Source organism: Balaenoptera borealis, assembly GCF_965194805.1.
Source record: "Balaenoptera borealis genome assembly, chromosome: 3".
Lineage (NCBI taxonomy): Eukaryota > Metazoa > Chordata > Mammalia > Artiodactyla > Balaenopteridae > Balaenoptera > Balaenoptera borealis.
The window spans coordinates 158,465,369-158,482,727 of record NC_138866.1 but is presented as its reverse complement, the minus strand read 5'-3'; the positions used below and the strand labels follow the sequence as shown (position 1 = coordinate 158,482,727).

The 17,359-nt window shown below is 40.4% G+C and overlaps 2 long non-coding RNA genes across 4 annotated transcripts in view; one reads left to right on the top strand and one right to left on the bottom strand.

Moving 5' to 3' along the window:
- Positions 1-17,359, bottom strand: part of LOC309625960 — a 431,996-nt gene that overhangs the window by 92,247 nt on the left and 322,390 nt on the right. The gene's annotated exons all lie outside the window — the stretch shown is intronic.
- Positions 1-17,359, top strand: part of LOC309625974 — a 247,575-nt gene that overhangs the window by 120,027 nt on the left and 110,189 nt on the right. For all 3 annotated transcript variants that reach the window (XR_014242858.1, XR_014242859.1, XR_014242860.1), the window contains exon 2: positions 3-111. This is a non-coding gene — a long non-coding RNA (uncharacterized lncRNA). The remainder of the gene's footprint in view (positions 1-2; positions 112-17,359) is intronic.

The following is a 17,359-nucleotide window of genomic DNA, read 5'->3' as shown; positions in this document are numbered from 1 at the left end:
AGGACCAGAACTGCTGCCATGCTCAAGGCCCCGTCCACTCTGCAGTCTGGGATGGTGGGGAACCAGCCTTCAACCCTGCAAATGATGAAATGCCCTGGGATGGTTCTCAAGGTAGGGTTCTCTGGACAAGCAGTTTCTGCAAGATAACTTGTCAGAAATGCAGATTCTCTGGCCCCACCCACCCCAAACCTGCTAAATCAGGAATCCTAGGTGTGGTCCAGCCTCTAGAATGTGTGATTTCACAAGCCTTCCAGGGAGTGGGAGTGGGGAGAGTGGGTCCCTCCCGGTGTGCGAGGGAAAGAAACCCTCCTGCTCTCAGTTCTCGGAGTAGATGGGGAGCTTTTGCTCCATAGCTGGGTTTTACCTTCTACACCGCCTGATAAAGGTTTCCTTAGGAAGCTCCGAGGGCCATCTGCACTGTCCTCAGTCCGCTTCGCGTGTCTGGAGCGTTGGAAACATGCTTTCGTGCACGTTTCTGAGCGCTGCTGTACGGGTGGGGCAGGGCCAGTTTTCAGGCACCCGCTCTTCCTGCAGCACAGGCTTTGGGGACTGACGGAGCCCCTGAACTCCAGTCGCTTCGTGTCTCCACGTAGCCCCTGCAGTATCTGTATTCAGCAGGTGTTCAGTAAGGGTTTGTGCAACAGATAAAGAGCACGTTGCGTGTGTGTTTTCAGCTCGGGGCCTTTCCAAGACAACAGCTTTCCTTAAAAGGTTTGGAAAGGTGTGTTCACTGGGGGAGGGTGTACACCCGAGTCGCCGTGTCTTTGAGGTGGTGTCCGTCGTCGGCATCCCGGGTGCCCCACCAGGAGCGGGGAGCGTGGTGTGAATCCTCAGAACACACAGTAAGGGGGCTCCCCTTGGGGCCCAAGTGCGGGGGCGGAGCCGCAGGCGGGGCGCCCCGCCGGGAGCCTCCTGCGAGCCAGGCTCTCCTGCCTCCCGCACGCCGCGGGGACACGCCCCTCCTGTCCTGTATTCGCAGTGGCTTCACAGGAGGACATCTTCACAAGGCTTCATACCTGGGCAGTGTCTCCCAGGTTAGGAGGGGAAAAGACAGCCTCCCTCGGCCCGGTCCCCCTCTCTTGTCCAGCCTCGCGACAGATGCCTCATCCTCTCCCCCCCTCTCGCCCCCAACGTGGCTTCCGCCCCCAGCACCCCCACCAAAACCGCCTGTGGCATTGAAACGCGTCTGCCCAGGTCACCCCGGCTCCCGCAGCGCCCGCCCTGGGCCCAGCTCTGCCCTTCCTCCTCTTGGCTGTGTCATCCCTCCTGCCCCAGGGACACCTCTCAGACGCTTCCCGGAGCCCCCTCTCCCCTCCCGGCTGCCCCAGGACAGTCCCCTGTCACCCTCCCTACGGGCTCCGGATGCTCTGTCCACTTGAAGCTGGTCCTCTGAGCTTCAGACTCAGACGCCTCACTTGAACGTCTCAGGGCCCCTCAAACCGCAGCTCCCCAGACGTAATCGTAACCTGGCCGTTCTGCCTTCCTCCCGCCACTCGGTCCTCCCCACTTCCCCCACCAAATGCCCTGGGCTCCGAAGCCACTCTGAGCAGCCGCAGCTCCCCGCCCTCCCTCGGGCCAGGTTCCATCACGCTCTCCATCCAAGGCCGCCTCTGCCGTCAGACCGTCAGGGTTTGCTCCATGTGTTCAGCCCAGCTCTGTCTCAGACTTGACTGTGACTCTGAGAAAACAGGGATATTGTTTGTTTTTGTTCACCACTATATCCACATAAATTGCATATTGGTTAACAGTTTTAAAGATATAGATTACAGATTTTTTTTTTCACAGCTGAAATGTCTTTACCATTCTTGCTAATTATAAAGTAATCTATACTTAGCATGAAAAACAAAACGTCTAACAAACACACACACACACAGAAGTGTAAATTCAAACATAGACTCTGCCTGTCACCCAAAAACATGCCACCTCTCAGAAAGAATAACTGCAGACTATTTAATTTTTATGCTCCCAGACGTGTGTGATGCACTGACATTTATAAATATTATAAAAATGAGATCATAATACTCACAATACTGTTTTGAAACCTATTTTGTTCTCCACTGGATTGTGGTGAGAATAACACAAGTGCATATATATGTCTAAACTCCCCGAGTTTTATACATTAATTAAGTGCATTTTTGTATAACAGTTAAACCTCAATAAAGCTGGGGAGAAAAGGAAAACAAAAACAAACAGAAGAACAATATATATATAACCATTGCAATTCACATGCCCTGCAGGTAGATCTAATTCATACTGTAGTGGCTACACACTATTCCATAATCCAGCTGTGATGCAATTTATTTTTACCAGTTACCTGTAGATGGGCTTCTAGATGGTATATTATATATTATACATATAGAACTGAAAGAACCTCAGAGTAACATTCTAGTACGCATTCATTTTTTGTGGATCTGAGATCACCAAGTTAGTCTGTTCTTTTCCTGAATGAGTTTCCTATGTCTGGATTTCTCCATCAGTTTAAATATGCACATGTTTTTACTTTGCAACATGTTTGAAATCAGGATGCGAGTTGCAGTAGATGGCAACTTAGATTCAGTGAAGTGTGGTACTCCTCCTCCGTAAGCTGTCAATAAACATCCTTGTTTGTCAGTATGAAGATCTCCTGGAGAGACATAAATATACACCTGCTCACGGGAAACCAGGGTAACGCGGTGGACCCAGGCATTCTGTCATCTCTCTCCCAGGGGACTAGATACAAACACCCTGTTCCACATTGGAACCCATTTATCACCTGGGCAGAGAGACGCCGTGTAGATGGAAGGAAATCAAGGAATCTTATAAAGGAAGAGAGTTCCGGGGATGCAGGGCTGAACCAGGCTTGCACTGTGCTCTTTAGTGTGGGACGTTGGCTCTAATTTCTCCTGTCGTTGGCTCTTTTCTTTGGCTTTATTAGATTCGGCACAGTAAGCTGTTAGGCGGAGTGTCACGCCAACCAGTGTCAACCCACACCTTCTTCTTGGGTTTGATTTGCATTTAAGACTAACACAGTTGTTCAGGCTTCCAGAGGAGAATTATCAGGCTGTGAGGTCCTCTGAGATAATATTTATCAAACTGTCAGCCCGAATCCAAAGTGGAAGTCAAGATCCAAATGGTATTGTAGAATCAAAGTCTTTACAGATAAATAAATAAATAAGGCAAAATAGCAAATAGTGGGCATTTGCAGACTAAGTTGAACTCTAATTAGTGAAATTATAGTTTGGTGCTGTAGTGGGTGGTATGGCACTGCAGAATTAAAAGCTGTTTCACACTGAGGCTTGTGAACCAGCGCTGTCCACCTAGCGCGCTGCCTGCCTGGGGCTGGCTTTCCCCCTTCCTGTCTTCGGCTGCCTCTGCCGTGTTCAGCCTCTGTGTCCAGCAGGCTGAGGGCGGCCAATCCCTGCCCCCGCCACTTCAAGCAGAATGGAAGAGAAACAGGAGAACAAGTGCCCGCTGTATCCCTTGCTCATTCCTCCTTTTCTTACGTGTTTCAAAATAGCCCTTTTATTCCATTTGTAGAGCTAGGTGAGCAAAAGCCTCGGGGTGCTTGAGGCCTGCTGCTGATTAAAAGAAAATCCCTTTTCCCCACTCTTAAATCTCTTAACTCGTTTTTCCCAAATTTTTACCACAATGGTTCTTAAACCTATCTGGGGTAAGAGTCCTTGCAGACTCTAGCGAAAAATGCAAAGCCCAGAGAATACCACAAAAAAATTGACTTAACGGTTTGAGGCTCTTTGAAGCTGGATCAGCTGTACATCTAGCTATTGGATCCATGAGAATCCAAGGTTACAAACATCAGACTATTAAATTAACCATGCATCAACTATGAGACAGAGTCAGAGGGCAATACATTAAAAAAAAAAAATAGATATGCTCTTAGGGCACCACTTTTCTTGTCTGCTCATTCTGAACACCAGCATTTTACCTGTAATTTTCAAGTTGAATTCTGCTTGATCCAGCACAATACAAAAGTAAGTTCTTAAATCTGAGGTATTAATATGACATTGAAAGAAGAATTATTGAAGTTTCCTGAACTCACACTACAAAATAACTTTACCACTTATTTTAATTGTGCTTTTCTATAAATGTAATGACTGCAATGATATATGGTACATATTTGATATTAACTTTGATTTCTTCTTATTGAAGAATTGACAAAGCAAGTACAGGTGTGGTTAATAGAAATGTCTCTAACCTTATCTAGTCTAGCTTCTTCTATTCCTTGATTATTTTGTTTCCGTGTCATTTAATGATCCTCATTTGCACCCCAAAGGCGTCTCATTATATCGGAGATTCTGGTATTAATTGCATAACATCATGAATCACACTGTCTGCAACAGATCAAAACCAGACAAGGTAGAGCATTTCCATTAGCTCCCCACATTTCAAGTCATTCAGTTCAGGAATATAAGCTCGCCCTTTCTCCTTCAATGAGTTTCTGAAGCCACCTGTTACCCTTTCCCAAGAATTGTTCTTTTACCTGGGCTTTGTTTGTATGCATTCACATCTAGATTGTGAGGATGTAATGGTTAATTTTATGAGTCATCTTGACTGGGCTGCAGGGTGCCCAGATAGCTGGCTAAATATTATTTCTGAGTGTGTCTGTTTCGGGATGAGATTAACATTTGAATCGGTAGACTGAGTAAAGAAGTGTGGGCATCATCCAATCCCTTGAGGACCTGAATAGAGCAAAAAGGCAGAGATAGGGCAAATTTGCTCTTCGTGCCTGATTTACTTACTTGAACTGGGACATAGATCTCCTCCTGCCCTTGGACTGGGACTTACCCTGTGGGTTGCCCTGGTTCTCAAGCCGTCGGGTTTGGACTGCAGCTATGTCACCGGCTTCCCTGGGCCTCCAACTTGTAGATAGTAGATCAAAAGACTTCTCAACCTCCACTATCAGATGAGCTAATCCCTCATAATTAATCACTTTCTATATATCTATATTTGTCCTATTAGTTCTATTTCTCTGGAGAACCCTGAATGATACAACACTTTTGATATTCCTAGGAAATTAGAAAACCATGCTAATTTCTTGTTGCATAAAATGGATACACTAGAATATTCTGATGAAAAAATTATAAACAATAGAGCAAAAGCTTTCACACTGATTTACCTTTTCCCCCTTAAAAAGTCTCCTTGATGTGATCATTAAAATTATGAGAATCCCGGGAGAAGGGTATCAGTCTGTCAGACATTTTTACAAAAATCTAGTGCCTCACAAGAGGATGGGAGGGTAGTAACAGATGAACCAGAGCAGGAGTTTTGCAGAGAAGAGAAACTGGAGAAGGATGCAGAAGCCAGAACAAGTGTCAGCACCCTCGGTCTAAAAACAGCCATCAGTGACCAGAGGAAATGACAAGCTGGGGAGAAGAAGGAAGTTGTCCTGGCGTGGGCTTTTGCACCCAGCACGGCCCTCTTCATTTTCACAGTGTGGAGGGAGAGGGTCCCGCCTACGCCTCGCAGCCTCCTCTGCACCCACACCCGCCTCGTGAAGGTTGCTGCCCAATACCGTTGACCTACACACAGACCCCAGGGTCAGATGTGGGTCAGGAGAGGCCATGAGAGGCTGTCCCACTGCACGCCTGCCGAAGGAGTCCTCTTCAGCTGTCCAGTGTTAGACTCCTAGTCACTTTTTCTTAAAAAACAGAAAAGCAAGGAATTTATGATTCACAAAGACAGGTAAATAATATGGATATTTCGGGAAAACTGTTGTATCTAAAGAGAAGGACTAAGATGAATAAACAGAAGTGTGGACCTGGAGAAAAACAAAGCTAATTCAAGGAAAAGAAAATGTAAAAAAAATAAATAAATAGGGACTTCCCTTGTGGTCCAGTGGTTAAGACTCTGTGCTTCCACTGCAGGGGGCACAGGTTCGATCCCTGGTCGAGGAACTAAGATCCCGCATAAATAAAATAAAATAAAATAAAGTTTTAAAAAATAAATAAATAAAACAAGATGGAGATAATGCAGTAGGTATTTTATGCATAAAAAAATTGCTATGAAAACGAACAGGCCCGACCACTTGGAGCCGTCCTCAGCATTGTCGCCTTTCTTGTGCCTCGCATGCAGCCTGGTCACTCTCCTCTGAAATGTCCCTCACACCTTTTCCTCCTCATCATCTCTCTTCCCCAGCTGTCATCCCGCCTCTCACTGGCCGCTGTCAGCACAGCCTAATGGGCTCTGCACAGCTATTCTGCGTAACCTGCCCAGACATCCCCCACTGGTGGAGTGAGAGGTATCTTCCAGAACCCAATTCTGATCAGCTTCCCCACTCACTTTTCCTCAGTGCCTCCTCAGTTCAGTGAGGTTACGGGCTAGAACCTTGGCCACAGCCCTGAGGCCCCATGAACTGGCCAAGCTCGCCCTCCCTTACCCCCTCTGCACTGAGTCACGTCCAGTGTGATGGGCCTCTTGCTGTCGTGGGGCTTCTGTCTAGGAAATGCTCCCATTTGCCTGGCTTCATTTCATCCTTTGATCCTTTCACCTTCATCCATTTGTATTCTTTTATTCTTCAGACCTCAGTTCAAATGTCATGTATTCAGAGAGGCTGAATGGTATGTTTCTCCATCATGATGATATCTTGTCATTTTTCTTTATTTCAGTAATCAGATTTCCAATTGCATATTTATTTGGTTGGTTGTTTTAGATCAATCTTTTCTTAAATACATTATAATATTTAACTCACCGAAATCTACCTCCATGTGGGAGGATTAATATAATTTACTTATCATTAGATACCTGGAAAAGAGCACAGCAGATGTCAATAAAGGATTTCATACCCATATGATACATGAGTTTTATGAATTCTGTCATTGACCCTGAAAGCCCCATGTTATTCTCACGTTGTCGTTGAAATTGAGGCTCAGCACTAGTTAGTAGTTTGTCATGGTTTAAGTTGTTCAAATAACACCAATAACCTTTTAAGGTTTATCTCTGATTGTTCAAAAGTTTCACTTTATATTATGCCAAAAGATGTAAGTCCCTCTGGTACATTTCTTCAAATGTAAAAACTATAGGACATGTCTAATCAGAGAGTCTACGTAAAGAAGGTCCAGAGTCTCACCTTTTCCATCTGAAGGGAGTCCTTCCTTTAACCTTATCTCCTGGGGCAAGATATCACCAAGGGTTCCATGTACTTGGGATTAACTCCAGAATAAAGGGGCAATGGGGAGAGAGAGCACACCAGGGACCAGTCCTGTCACTTGGGAATTGTCTGTACTGTCTCTCAGCTTTGATGTCTCCTTTAGTGAGTGTGACCGACTGGGCAGACTCCGGAGGAGATTATATGCACTAACAGACATACAATTCCTGGCACCTGGTAGACACTTAGAAAACCTAAGATCCCTCACCCGATACAATCTATTTCATTTCATCACCATCTCAAAAGTTTGCCTCAAAGTAAATATTCATTTATATGTATTTACATATCAAGCATAAATATTAAGAAATACCATGTACGGTACAGGTATTTTTAAAATAAACTTTATAAATAATAATTGCCTAGAATCAAGCTATATGCTGCCAGAAACCTTTAGAGTTTTAAGTTGATTTTTTTTTAATCTAGAATAAACAAAGAAAAAATATCCTGAAATACTGAAATTGGAGAGGCAAGTGTTGCTTTTCCGTTCTTTGGGCAATAATTGTTTCTTAGTAAAAACCTTAAGGTTTATTCTTAATGGACAGATAAAAATGCCTTGTAATTAAATACATTGTATTAAATGCTTTCTTGAAAATGCTTTTTCTAAATCAGTTTTTTCTTAAATAATATTAGAAGTTCTCTCAATTCTATTTTCTTTGCTACACAAATATTTTTTACATATAGCAAAAAATATGTAAATATATTTAAATGTGAATTTAATATGGCTTATTTTGCTTCTATTGCCTGCTAAAGACATATTACACCACATGAAAATTCTTTCTTAAATACAGTGTGCTTTTCCATAGAATGAAATTGTAATGTGAATGAGGTTAGAACAATTCCTTATGATTTTACAATAAAAACATAGATTTAATTTTATGGTTAAATTTTAAATCTGAAACCACTATGACATAACTGTGTGTATTTTCCAGTTTTATTTTTTTGAGGACCTAGTGAGTATATCTCTATGTGCAGATGTATACAGAGAGATATAATCTCAGAACACAAGAAGTTCTCAGCAGATACAGATGTGCACCTCAGTTTCATAATCAAATAGAAATATTTAAGTACTAGGAATCAATTTAACCACCTTCTCTGGGAAAGAAAACTGTCAAAATTGGTAAAGCTCTTTGAGACTGTCTTTAAAGCTCATTGATGCTGTAAAATCTTCCATAATCACTTATTTGATCTCTAAGAACTTTGATAATCTCTGCATCACTTTTTTCCCCCTCAAGAAGACAATAATTTACAATTGTCATTTTTTAAACAGGCTTTATGAAGGTAAATGTCTACTAAAATAAAGGCGTTAAATTAAAACTTCTATCTTAAATGACATGCTTCACTTGAAGATGTCCATGATTTCTAATTTGTTAGGACTTCTGCTTGATTATATAACTACCCTCCTAGAGAGTAAAATCTCCTTGCATCTTTTGACAGTTTCTAGCCTGTGACGCAAAATGAAGAGTTAAATGCATTCTGTTTATTGTTATTGTTAGCATTATTACTCAGGGTGTTTTTATTCCTGATTAGCGATGGCTCCTGACAGAATCTGACGTATCACGCTGTCAGGAAAGGGGTAAACAGGTGCTCAGGGGACGTGTCGCAGACTCACTGAGGCAAATTGGCAGAGGGAGGCCTGTCAGAAGCAATCAGGCTAACGCCCACGTCTCTATTCACTGTGAGCGGAGACGTTCGGCAGACAGGGCTGGAGACTTCTGGTGACACTGCTCGTGCAGGGGACAGTGGCAGGACTCAGCCACACACACACCAACCTTCCTGATCATGATGTGGGTTGGAAGATTTCGCCCAACTGGAACTATCCCAAGGCTACATTCCGACGAGGCGGCTTCTGTTCATGCAAAACCCAGAGCCCTGCCGGCTACACACCTTCTGAGGGAACCGCGCTGTCCAAGGCACCAGAGCCCCGAAAACACTTTCTGAACCACCACTTGCTTTATAAACCCTGTAAAGACAGCCCGTGAGCACAGTTTTTGTTTCTTCGGGTGGAACATTCCCACCTGTCAAGACAAGCACTACTCGGCCAAGATTTGAGCCCCGTGCTCTCAGACTGATGTGAAACCATCGTGAGGGTCAAGAGGGCGGCTGTCTGGCAACAGCCGTGCATTGAAGACCCCAGAGCCGCGGGCCACGGGCTGCAGCCTGGTCAGAAGCACCTGAATGCGAGGAATGTGGCAACAAGGATGCCTGCTTGCTTGGATCGTGGGAAGATGGTTTATCGGTTCCTGAGCCCCTGCCCTGCTTGCGTCCTGCCCTCCGCTCTTCTCCACTGTTCACTGGGCCCCCAGAGCTGGGTGTGTGATGGGGGGCGCAGGTACCCGGGTCTGCGTGTAGACAGAATTGGGTTCCTGACATGGTATTAAATTTATGCAGCCATACAATTACCACAGTGAATAATAACAACATTATTTTGAAGTGTATTACATTCTAAAACAGTCTTTAAAACAATTCCCTCGAAAAAATAAAATTCTATTTCCCACTTGCTAATACAATTCCAACACATAATTTGCTCCGTGATAAATATAAGCTATGAAACACCAAGGGTTTTCCATTTGCAATAATTCACAAATTATTTATAATTTACACTAGATAGGCTCTTCCTGTAAAACTTAAATGCCTCATTTTTAGCTAAAGAACATGAAATCATTTATTGATAGTTTACATTTACCCATCCCCTTTTCCAGAAATAGATGATACATTTTTCTTGTGATGCAATGTTTCCCATATGCATAAATGGTTTAGTAGCAACAGTAAATCAGAAAAGGATTAATAAAATATTTGGGCTGGGGGCAAGAAAATCCATCTCCTTATCACTCATGTTTGCATTCATCTGATGTAACTGCTGTTCTCCAAGACACAGGGCACTCCTTGGAGAGGATGGGAAATGCTTGCTTCCCTTCACTGTAGGAGCAGGGGCAGGACCAGGGCACCTCCATCAGCCACAGGACCTGGCTCTCCCACCCTTCTCGGGAAACATGGGGGTCAGGGTGTGTCCTCCACGCAGCAGGGCAGAGCCAGGCTGAGTCCACCCATGCGAAATAGTCCAAATAGTGACAATATTGAAATAGGTTTTTTGGGTTTTTTTTTTAAGCTTTGGGATTCATGTTAAAAAAACAAAACAAACAAAAACAAAAAGACACTTGGGATCAACCAAGAAACTAAAACATATCAACAAGTTACTACACGGAGTACAGGGCTGCAGGATCTGCTCACACTTTTTACGTCTGTGAGCACTAAGGGAAAAGACAACACTTGAAATGCTTCCATTTCTTTCCACACCACATGTGCATCTCATTGTATAAGAAAATTCATGCTGACAAGTAGCATAATATTTTAAGAAAACAACACTTTTGACCTATATTCCAGTGGTTTCCCCTTTTTTTTTTGGTGAATTTTTTAAACAGGCTAAAAACTCCTAGCTTCCTGAACTTCAAATATTTTCTTCTCTAGTTCTCTTATTAAATTAAATTGAAGGAGCTCACTATTTAAAACAAAATTCTTCTTTTCATTAAAAAAGTCATACTTTTGTTCAGCCACATTTTAAGGTTTATTTTGAATACATGAAGCTTTTAGTGAAATGCCTCTTAAATATGTCATAAAAATTTTTAATCATGATGATCAAAGGATGGAAGCTATTGCTTTATACCTTTAGCTTTTTCAAAGTGCATTGAGAATCACAAACCCTGTAGATGGACCACTGTCTTGGAAAAGAGACAGAGAAATTAGATTGTAAGAACAAAGAGTAGAAGCCTTCTTGTAAAAGGAGAAATTTCCATGCACAGCCCTGTCCCTAGTGAATCAATGTGTTAGACTCTGAAAGGCAAGTACATCTTATTGGGAGATGTTCTGCAGCCCCAGTCGTAACCTCAGAGCTGCTTGGAGGGAAACAGTGTTTATATAGTAGACATGTAATTAAAAGTAAAACTTATCTGTAATGAAAAAAAGAAAACTTTCTATTAGAAAAAAAAAGGAAAAATTAATTCAGAAATAATGTTCCGTTCTAAAACAGGAAGATGTTGTTGTGATTCTAAGGGAAGCTTTTTGGGGTAATGTAGTATGGACAGTTTCTCAAATACAACAGGACAGCAGCTAATTGTATAATTAGTCTTTGTTCATTATACCTGTGTGGTATAATCAGATTTAGGGATAATATGAAACTATGGAACTGCAGGTCTTGTCACATTAAATTGATGAGAAAAATTATTGCTTAAAGAGACCTTATGACATGTTAATAAATGGGTATAGTCTGTAAGGAATATTAACAAAACCTGTCTGAACGAGATTATAAATCTCCAATGAGTTTTCAAATTACTCATGCCTCCAGGACACAGAAACACAAACTATTGGATTGGAGCCATGTCAGATTTGCAGCTACAAGGCTGAAAAAAAATAGCAAGATAAAAGGCAATGCTTAATTAAATGTGTCTACAAATAAATTCCAGGTTAGGTTAATTTAATTGTGTCTGTGTAATGCAGTGCACCTCTGGACATTTCAGAATGACGTTGGCTTAGTCCTAAAGCATCAGGAAAGCCCGGTATGCCCTCAAAGAGTGTACTCTAAGAACAAATACGTCTATTTTTTATTTAATATCTTATTGGACATTTTTTTGCAGGAAGAGCAAGCTTATTGAGACATGGATGATTTATAATTTAGGTTAGAAACTATTTTCTTAGGCACTTTGTTGATCCTTCCTTCAAACACCAATTGCAGTGAACAAAGAGCAAATAGTAGATGTTCCACATGCCTTGGATTTATTAAATCAGTTTGTTTTCACAAATGAAGAAGCTCAAGCCCACAGAGATTAAATCCCTTGGACTAAATTACTTATGTGGCAAATGCTTCTTGGACCACGGGTCTGAGCCCAGGAAGGAAACTGGCTCTAATTCAGTTTTACACGCGTAACCATGCTGATGTCTACGGCCTCCCAACAGTTTCTAAGAAAACCAGTTTCATTAAACAGGAAGCGACTTAAACATAAGGTTAGCAATGAGAACATCAGCAAATCATCTAAGAATGTGAGGCGTAACTTAACACCTATTTATTTTAAGTCTTTCACTGTATCATTTTCCTTGGCTCTGCTGAGAAGTAGTTAAGTCTAGATTCACATGTATGAATGAGATTCCTGAGAAAACGGCTGTTCTTCTCGACTTCCATCACTTAAGGGTGATGTTAAGAAGACGTGCGATTGACAAATGTGTGGAGAGCAAAGATGACAGCTGTTTCAAGTGGTATTTCCAGAAAGTTGCGCTGAGGCCCATGAATCCACTCCTACTGGGAAGGCAGTGCTGCTTTGGCTTTCATGGGTGTTCTGGGTTTGGTGCCACATCAGGTGTATTGAGTGACCTTGGATGGTGTTTCATCAGCATGGTTGTTGAGGAACAATGGCTGTGATCCATCCGCCGTCTTCTAGGAGGAAGCCTTGGGTACCCTTGGGCGGAAACTGGACTCACATCACCTTGTGTGCATCCAGCAGAGGGATGCCCATGGGGTTAAGTCCAGCCTGCAGACCAGACTGCTGACCTCTGACTCGAAATCCCTTCTTGGAAGCCTCATGAAATAAAGTTCAAAGACACCATTGGCAACTCAAATTTTCTTTCATCTCGATTTGTTTAATGTACCAAAAAATATACCGGCATTTCCATTCCTTCACTCATTCATTTATTCTAAGTTTACAATATTTGGAAAAAGATTTTCTATGTTTTTTCCAAAATGTGCAGCAGATTGGAGGTGTTCAGTTTAACTACATTTTCTTAGAATGGGTGGGCAGGTCCCTAAATCTCCATCCTGAGCTCCCATTTCCATTTTAACTGATGTTTTATCTAATGATACTGCTTGGAAGAAGCCAGGACAGGACCCCTTTGCTTAAATAAAAGTTTTTGCTTAGGGATTTTAAACAAGTGACCCAGATCCTTCCAACCTCAAATCCAGGTTTAAGCATGACAATACCAAATTGGTATAAGTAAGCATACAGCTGCCAATATTAGTAAAAGTGTTAGGATAAAATATTTTTTCACAGAAATGTATTACCTTGAGTATTATTTAAAATTATTCGCTTTTGTTATTTCCCTCGGAGACCTATTGTGTTTTATTTTGTCATATCTAATTACTCCTCTTCTGTTTATGTTTTTAATTGAGGAAATAATAGTCAAAATTGAAGCAATTAAAATTATTTAAAGTCACTAATAAGTTTTATTGTGAAAAAACTGCTAATCTCTTTCTCCAGGAGATATCGGGAGAAAGAATTGGTGAGGGAGTTGAATACAGTGGTGTATAGAGCTGGGGATGTTTGAAAATAGCAAGAGGAAAGAATTGGTTCATGCTTCAAATAATTAGGAAAAAATGTCTAGCACTAATCAGTTTCAAACTGGGTAGAAGTTCTTATCTCCTGGGTTCAATAAATATTTAAAATGCTATCCATCATATAATTTTGAGCTCCTTACTCAATTTAACTCTACCCTCTTCCATCCAATTCTGCTTCCTCACTTTAAATATTTTCTTCATGGACCAGCTGTGTAGTTTTAGAGCATCATCCAGGCCCCATAGCCAAGAGTAAGGAAATAGGTGGGCTATGGAGATTAATAAAAATTAAATTCATGTATTTACTCTCAGTCCATTCCATCACAAACATATTTTTTAAGTATTTTCAACTACCTATATCAATGCTCTTTTCTTTGATTATTGAGGTATAGTTGACATGTAACATCATATCAGTTTCAGATGTACAACATAATGATTCAATATTTGTGTATATTGTGAAATGATCACAAGTCTAGTTAACACCCATCACCATACACAGTTACAGTTTTTTTCCTTGTGATGAGACCTTTTAAGATCTATAAGATCAATATTCTGTTCTTAATGAAGACATCTACATGTTTTTTCTAAATATTCCTGTTTACGTAATTTTGACACTTCATTTTACTTGTGCTTAGAAGTTAGGGGATAAGGTCTCCCTATATTGTAATACTGGGGTTCTCTGCACCTTAGTTGTGAGATTTCTAAGCAAGGTAGTAAGGGACTTATTACCTAATCAAGACTAAATTTTCAGGTCCAAGAAACTAATTAACCAGAAACCATTGCCCTCTATCTTTTACACCCAAAGCAGGTAAATGTGTACTTATGGGAACATCAATTTACTTCCTATCTTTCCCCACTAGAAGATAAAGCCCAAGATAGCAAAGACTTTGTTGTTTCCTTCACTAACATATCCCCAGAATGTAGAACAGTGCCTGGAGCATAGTAGCTGCTCAGTAAATATTTTTGGAATGAACCAGCGGATGGAAGTGGGGTGTAGATGCACAGAGGATGGGAGGGCACAGATGTGTAGATAGATGGAAGTGTAGGTGGGTGAGCAGACAGATGAGTGGGTGGTGGGTGGATAGGAGGGTAGATGGATGAATAGCGTAGCCTGTTCCAGTTCCAAGGCCATCTGCAGGAGAATTCCCCCTTTCTCGGAAGAGGATCAGGCTTTTTGTTCTACGCAGAGCTTCAACTGATTGGACGAGGCCCACCCACATTATGGAGAGCAATTGCTTTACTCTACAGATTAAACTATTAATCTCATCCAGAAGCACCCTCACAAAAACACCCAGAATAATGTTTGGCCAAATATCTGGGTGCCTTATAGCCAGTGAAGCTGACACATAAAATTAACCATCAGAGTTGTTTTTATCTATTCTATGAATTTCTGTCCTTTAGTAAGATTTTAATTTTTTTTTACATTATGACTAAGGATAAATTTATGATCCATAAGGTAACAACTTATTAATAGTTTATTGCTATCATCTTATGACTGCTATGGTTTATTATTTTCTCTTCTCTGTTTATTGTCTCTTCCCTTCCTTCATTTGAATGCTCCAGATGTCTTTACTTGCCATCTTTCTTCCCTATGGTTTCAGTACAATCATTCTCCTTTGTAGTCCCCTATCATGAGTTTTTATACGCATGCTTTTAAAAGTATCTTTTTGCATTTACTCTTACATATCAATATGCATCCTTACCTAAATAATGGCTAAAGTTAAATAATATATGTATCATTTTCCTGAGTAACACAAGATAGACCACTTTTATGTCAATCATTTCAATCTCGTCTTACATGTTACTTTAGTCAGATATTTTAATGCCACTTCATTATAGGGACATCAAATTATTCATTGCTATTATTGTTGAATTTCATAGTCCATGCTTATTCAGAATTATTATCATAGTTACGAATTTATTTGCTCTCTTTTGCTTCTTGGTGATATATTAGAGCCTCTCAATGTATCCATCACATCTTTTGTCTCTTGGTCATTTTTTTGTGTTTTGTGTGTGTGTGTGTCTTTTTGAATCTCTGTGCTGTATTTTAGCGAAGGGTCACTATTTTGTTTTTCCTGTAAAGGACCAGATAGTAAATATTTTAGGCTTTTTAGGTCACATAGGTCTCTGCCACAACTATTCAACTCTGCCATTGTAGAGTGACAACAACCATAAGTAATGCATAAATGAGTGGAGTTGGTCGTGTTTTGATAAAACTTTATTTACAAAAACTGCTGTCAGTGGCCATAAGCTTTGGTTTCTGATACATGTTCTAGATGAATTTGTCAGTTTTCTTCCAATTTACTGTTTCTGTTTAATCATGTCCCTTTGATGGATTCTAGAGTTCATCCTACATATATTGTCTCACATGACAAAATTTTTCAAATTCAAGACTCAATTGAAAATAATATGAAATATTGAGGGCTCTTCTGTTAATTAAATGGTACATTGTGTATGTGATATTTATGCCACATCCATGGTAACATCTCCATGAACTGTTGCCACATTAACAAAAATGCTGATGTTTCCTTAGACAGATTCTGTAGCTTAGTGTTTGTTTATAAAATATCTTCCTCTACTTGGAATTTTGGGTAATATCTGGAAATCTAATATATTTTTATTTGTTTCTTCTTTTTTTCTGGTAGAACCTAATAGTGAAATGAGGTTTGGATGTTAGTTGCGCCAAAGGAGGGCGAGTGGCAGATGATAATACATTTAAAAACTTAGGCCATGATTGATGGACAATCTTCTTTAAAAGTAAATAAAATGACTAGTCTGAGACACTATTGAAAACAAAAAGCCAAAAAAGTTATGAATAAAAGGAATGTCAGTGTAGTTTAATCCAGCTTCAGCTCAACGAACTTTTCTTCCTTATGGTGTGGATACAACTTGCACTTTTTTGATAATTGTATCCTTTTTACTCTCAAATTTCTAGTGCCAAGAAAAGATCTTGACTGCCCCAAGCTTCTCCTTTAATGACATGATCTTTGCCAAATCAGACATGTCTCTCAGCCCTGCTTGGGCTTATGTCTAAGTACATATTGGAAAACCTTGTTCAGCCCCTCCTTAACTTTTCACAATAATAATCCCATTTACTGAAAACCCATCTTAGAGAGTGGAGCTTGATAATGCCATGAAGCTTCTAGTCATTAGGGTGCCTCTAGTGGTGCTGTTGTGCAATTTGGTGAGTAATGATGTGTTTGCCTTGTGTTATTCTCTTTAGCCTAGTTGAATTATGAATGATTAAGAAAAGCTTTGGCCATCAGAGGAAATGTTGGATATAGACATGCACTCAGACAGAAAGCTCAGAATCAATCAGGAGATCGTGTTATTTGTTCATTCTTTTTAAAATTTATTGTTTCAAAAGTATTTATTGAGCATCTACTACATACTAGGCACTGAGAATAGGTCAGTCAAGTTTCTTGTTCTCATGGAATTTTGGATTTTTTTTTTTTTTGCATTGAAGCTACAATAATTACATATCCTAAGCAAATAGTTACCATATGGGTTTTTTTCTGAGTACCTGATTTTTCTCAGGAAATAATAAAATGGAGCAAAGTGAGTATTTTTATTCATTTCAAGCAGAAATTAGTATATTTCCTCAGATGTACATTTAATCAATTGATATTTGATCCACACATGAATTAACATTAACATTAACATAAAATATTGTTAATGCTCTCTGAAAGTTGAATAAAAACAAAAATAAAGCATTATAAAGGCAGACAGTCTCAATGTATTTAGAATAAATAAATGAATCATATCTGCTCTACAAAAGCTCATTTGCAGGAACAGACCAAATTATTTTCTGGGATTAAAAAAAAAGTCTTTTCTGAGGACAGTTGATAAAATTTCATTGCTTTTGAGTTTTCCATCTTTGTTTCATCCCTTTTGAAGTCTATTTT